Source organism: Ursus americanus, chromosome 14 (assembly GCF_024610735.1).
Source record: "Ursus americanus isolate L20-20 chromosome 14, mUrsAme1.1.p, whole genome shotgun sequence".
NCBI lineage: Eukaryota > Metazoa > Chordata > Mammalia > Carnivora > Ursidae > Ursus > Ursus americanus.
The window spans coordinates 47312415-47318139 of NC_142140.1; the positions used below are offsets into that span (position 1 = coordinate 47312415).

General features: G+C 41.9%; 1 pseudogene; it reads left to right on the top strand.

The window, feature by feature from the left end:
• The first annotated feature begins 4401 nt into the window (after positions 1-4401).
• LOC148108961 (small nucleolar RNA U3) lies at positions 4402-4531 on the top strand (annotated as a pseudogene).
• Positions 4532-5725: the final 1194 nt, after the last annotated feature.

Below are 5725 nucleotides of genomic sequence, written 5' to 3' on the forward strand. Positions count from 1 at the left end.
CATTCACATTAAGACTGAGTACTGAGAGATGTGATTTTAATGATGCCATGTTGCCAGTAAGTCTTCGTTTTTATTGGCTTTGACTTTCTGTTCTCTATCACTCTTGGGGCCTTTTTACTTGTATAGAACCCCCCATAATATCTCCTGTAGGGCTGGTTTCATGGTTACGAAATTGGTTAGTGACTGGCAATTCTGAAATGTCTTTATTTCTCCATCAATTCTGAATGACAGCCTTGCTGGCTAAAGGATCCTTGGCTGCATGTTTTTCTCTGAAAGAGCTTTAAATATGCTCCCCCAACCCTTTCTCTCATTCCAGGTCTGTGTAGACAGGTCTGACGTAATTCTGATGCCTTTGCCTTGGTATGTGAGAAATTTCTTTGCCCTGGCCGCTTTCAATACTGTATCCTTGGATCTAATATTTGCGAATTACACTATGACGTGACGTGGCGTAGGTTTGTCGTGGTTGAGCTTGGGAGGGGTCCTCTCTGCCTCTTGGACACGAATGTTTGTTTCCCTCGCTAGATTAGGGAAGTTTTCAGCTACAATTTGTTCAAATATCTCTTCTAGACCTCTGATTTTCTCCACCCTCTCGGGGATGCTGATGATTCTAACATTGGATCGTTTTGTTGAGTCAGTAATCTCCCGTAACCTACATTCGTGGGCTTGGATTTTTTTAAGAGCAGCTTCTATTTTGGTTTTTTCCTCTATTAACCCATCCTCCAATTCAGTAACCCTTTCCTCTGCTTTGGTGACCCTGGCCGTCAGAGCCTCTAGTTTTGCCTGCATTTGGCTCATAGAGTTTTTAATTTCTGTCAGATTTGCTCTCATTTCTGTCCTTAGGGATTCTATATTCTCAGTAACCTTTTCGTTAATACTTTTTTCAATTCTACTCATCATTTTGACCATCATTACTCTGAATTCCATTTCTGATACTTTGGTTACATCCATATCCATTATTTCTGTCGTAGAGGCCACAGACTCACTGTCTTTTTTTTGCTGGGGGGGGGGGCTTCTCCTTCTTGTCATTCTGATGAGGAGAGGTTGCGGGGTTGTCCAGAGCCCAAATTATTGACTGGGTCCCAGGCCGTGCCCCTTGTTTTTCAGGGATCTTAGGGATGTGGGCTTCTTCTTTAAAGATTTTATTTATTTATTTATGTGGCAGCCTACCAGCGAGAGAGGGAAGAGAAGCAGGGAAGTGGGAGAGGAAGAAGCAGGCTCCCAGTGGAGGAGCCCGATGAAGAACTCCTTTCCAGAACGCCGGGATCATGCCCTAAGCTGAAGTCAGGCGCTCAATGACTGCGCCACCCAGGCACCCGGGTTGTGGGCTTCTTGATTTTTCAGCCTGCCTTCTGTGTTCTGGGGGAGGGGCCTGCTGCTCTGATACTCAGGCAATGCTGTTTGGGTAGAGTCTCCTGTCCCCTGCGAGGGGGGATGGGGATGGGCACTCTCTGAGCCGGTATTTCCAGGCTTTTGTTCTCTGGCGACTTTCCCTGGTGGTTTGCTGTGCCTCTTCTGAAAGTCAGAGCAGCAGCGGCCGAATTTCAGCCTCTGTCACAGAACAGAGGGATTGCGGCCCGTTCTCTACTAATGTTCTGGCCACTTTAACTCTGTTTCTGTTGGTGCTGCTCAACCCTGCAGCGTCCCGGGATGTGCGCCCCACACCTGGCGGCCCAGCCCTCACTTCCAGGGCCGGTGTCTCTGTCCTTTGTGTTTCTAACGCCGCCAGCCGCCAGCCGCCCCGTGTGCTCCGGAAGCTCCTGGTCTCAGTCTGGATCAAGTGAGCACACCGGGATTCCGGTGCTCCGGTCTGTCTGCTGTTTTGCGGGTGCCGTCCGCGAGCCCCGCCCGCTCTCCCGTGCAAGTGGCTACTGCTTCCTGGCCCGAACGTGGAGGCTCCCTCCCCTTCCATTTATCTTCCGATATCTGTGCATGGTTTCATGGCTCCCCGCTTCGTACCTCAATACTCAGCGCTGGAGATGTTCATTTGTAGAGATCCAGATGCATCTTCCTGCGTCTCAGGCTGGTTCTGTGGTTGTTTAGGCTGGTCTGGTACCTATCCAGCTCGACTTGGGGGACCGGCTGAAAAAGGTGTCTCCTACTCCTCTGCTATCTTAACTCCTCCCGAGCGCCCATTCTACTTTAAATCTTTCTTTCTAAATATCTATATTTTTAATTTCATGCTTATTCAAACATGCTCTCATATGATTTCTATCCTCTCCTAATTTTTTTTCAAATTTCTGTTCAACACAAAAGATGGGATTATTGAATCTGTGTTGTACATACATGTGTAAGAGTGTTTTGTATGAAGTACAAATGCACACATACATATATGTATATATGCTCCTTCCCATGAAAGTCATGTGGACTCACCAAATTTTTCTAAACACAGTATTTATTCTTAGCAATACCCATCTGAATTAGATATAAGGAAGCAGAAGTTTCAGGTTGATTGTAGTATTTACAGTTATATAACAAATATTTAAAGCTTTTGTGCACTTTTTTGAAAAGTATGTAAGTAATGTATTTAAGTGTGGAAAAATACATGAAAACATACTCTTAATTTTTGTATGATTACTTTACTTCAGAAAAATTTTCATTTAATTTTTTAAAATTCTATTTATTTATTATTATTATGTTCAGTTAGCCACTAATGTTCAATGATTCATTAGTTACGTATAACACCCAGTGTACATCACAACACATGCCCTCCTTAATACCCATCACCCTGTTGCCCTCTCCCCCAACCCCCCTCCCTTCTGAAACCCTCAGTTCATTTCACAGGGTCCATAGTCTTTCACAGTTCATCTGCCTCTCTGATTTCTCCCCTTTCTGATTTCCCTCCCTTCCCCTGGAGTCCTCTGTGCTATTCCTTATGTTCCACATATGAGTGAAACCATATGATAATTGTCTTTCTCTGCTTGACTTACTTCACTTAGCATAATCCCCTCCAGTTCCATCCATGTTGATGCAAATGGTGGCTATTCATCCTTTCCGATGGCTGAGTAATATTCCATTGTATATATGCATCGCATCTTTTTCCATTCATCTGTTGAAGGGCATCTTGGCTCCTTCCACAGTTTGGCTATTGCGGATGTTGCTGCTATGAACATTCGGGTGCATGTGGCCCTTCTTTTCACTACATCTGTATTTTGGGGTTAAATACCTAGTAGTGTAATTGCTGGGTCGTAGGGTAGCTATATTCTTTTTTTTTTTTTTAAGATTTTATTTATTTATTTGACATGGAGAGAGACAGCCAGGGAGAGAGGGAACACAAGCAGGGGGAATGGGAGAGGAAGAAGCAGGCTCCCAGCAGAACAGGGAGCCCAGTGTGGGGCTCGATCTCAGGACCCTGGGATAATGCCGATGGTAAGACGCTTAATGACTGAGCCACCCAGGCGCCCCAGGTAGCTCTATTCTTAACATCTTTAGGAACCTCTGTACTGTTTTCCAGAGTAGCTGTACAAGCTTGCATTCCCACCAACAGTGTAAGAGAGTTCCCCTTTCTCCACAACCTCTCCAACATTTCTTGTTTCCTGTTTTGTTAATTTTGGCCATTCTAACTGGTGTAAGGTGGTATCTCAATGTGGTTTTGATTTGAGTTTCCCAGATGGCTAGTGATGTTGGGCATCTTTCATGTGTCTGTTAGCCGTTTGATGTCTTCTTTGGAGAAGTGTCTGTTCATGTCTTCTGCCCATTTCTTGACTGGATTGTTTGATTTTTGGGTGTTGAATTTGAGAAGTTCTTTATAGATCTTGGATACTAGCCCTTTATCTGTAGTGTCATTTGCAAATATCTTCCCCCATTCTGTGGGTTCCCGCTTAGTTTTGTTGACTGTTTCCTTTGCTGTGCAGAAGCTCTTAATCTTTTGAAGTCCCAAAAGTTTATTTTTGACTTTGTTTCCCTTGCCTTTGGAGATGTCTTGAAAGAAGTTACTGTGGCCGATTTCAAACAATTACTGCCTATGTTCTCCTCTAAGATTTTGATGAATTTCTGTCTCACATTGAGGTCTTTCTTCCATTTTGAGTTTATTTTTGTGTATGGTGTAAGGGAATGGTCCAGTTTCATTCTTCTTTATGTAGCTGTCCATTTTTCCCAGCACCTCTTATTGAAGAGACTGTCTTTTTTTCCATTGGGTATTTTTCCTGATTTGACAAAGATTAGTTGACCATAGAGTTGAGGGTCCTTTTCTGGAGTCTCTATTCTCTTCCATTGTTCTGTGTGTCTGTTTTTGTGCCAATACCATGCTGTCTTGGTGATCACAGCTTTGTAAGATAGCTTGAAGTCAGGCAATATGATGACCCCCACTTTGTTTTTCTTTTTCATCATTCCCTTGGTGATTCGGGGTCTTTTCTGGTTCCATACAAATTTTAGGATTTTTTGTTCCAGCTCTTTGAAAATGCCAAGACTATACTTTCAGGGATCATTTCTATAGTTTGAAAATGCCAATGGTATTTTAATAGGGATGGCATTGAAAGTGTAAATTACTCTGGGCAGGATAGACATTTTAACAATGTTTATTCTTCCGATCCATGAGCATGGAATGCTTTTCCATCTTTTTGTGTCCAACTCAATTTCTTTCATAAGTGTTCTGTAGTTTCTAGAGTATAAAACATTTACCTCTTTGGTTAGGTTTATTCCTAGGTATCTTATGGTTTTTGGTGGTATTGTAATTGGAATCAATTCCTTAATTTCTCTTTCTTCAGTTACATTGTTAGTGTATAGAAATGCAACTGATTTCTGTGCATTGATTTTGTATCTTGCCATGTTGCTGAATTGCTGTATGAGTTCTAGTAATTTTCATATGGACTCTTTTGGTTTTCCACATAAAGTATCATGAATATCTTGTCATCTATGAAGAGAGTTTAACTTCTTCTTTGCCAATTTGAATATGTTTTATTTCATCTTGTTTTCTTATTGCTGAGGCTAGGGCCTCTAGCACAATGTTGAACAATAATGGTGAGAATGGGCATCCCTGTCGTGTTCCTGACCTTAAGGGAAAATTTCTGTTTTTCCCCATTGAGAATGATATTTGCTGTTGGCTTTTCATAGATGTCTTTTATGATATTGAGGTATGTTCCCTCTCTCCCTACAGTTTGGAGAGTTTTAATCAGGAAAGGATGCTGTATTTTGTTAAATGCTTTTTCTGCACCCTTTGAGAGGATCATACGTTTCTTGTCTTTTCTTTTATGAATGTGCTCTATCACATTGATTGATCTGTTAAGGGTGAACCACTCTTGGGTCCCAGGAATAAATCTCACCTGGTCATGAGGGATAATCCTTTTAATGCATTGTTTGATCCTATTGGAGAGAATCTTTTTGAGTATTTCGTCATCCATGTTCATCAGGGATATTGGTCTGTAATTCTGCTTTTTGAATGGGTCTTTGCCTGGTTTTGGGATCAGGGCTATGCTGGTCTTATAGAAGGATATTGGAAAGTTTTCCTTCTGTTTCTATTTTTTGAAACAGCCTCAGTAGAATAGGTATTAATTCTTCTTTAAATGTTTGGGAGAATTCCCCTGGGAAGCCATGTGGCCCTGGGCACTTTTTTAAGGGAGATTTTTGATTACTACTTAAATTTTGTTACTGGTTTTTGATCTATTCAGATTGTCTATTTCTTCCTGTTTCAGTCTTAGTAGTTTGTAAGGTTCCAGGAAGGCATCCATTTCTTCCAGATTGCTTAATTTGTTGGCATGTTGTTGCTGGTAATAATTTCAAATAATTGTTT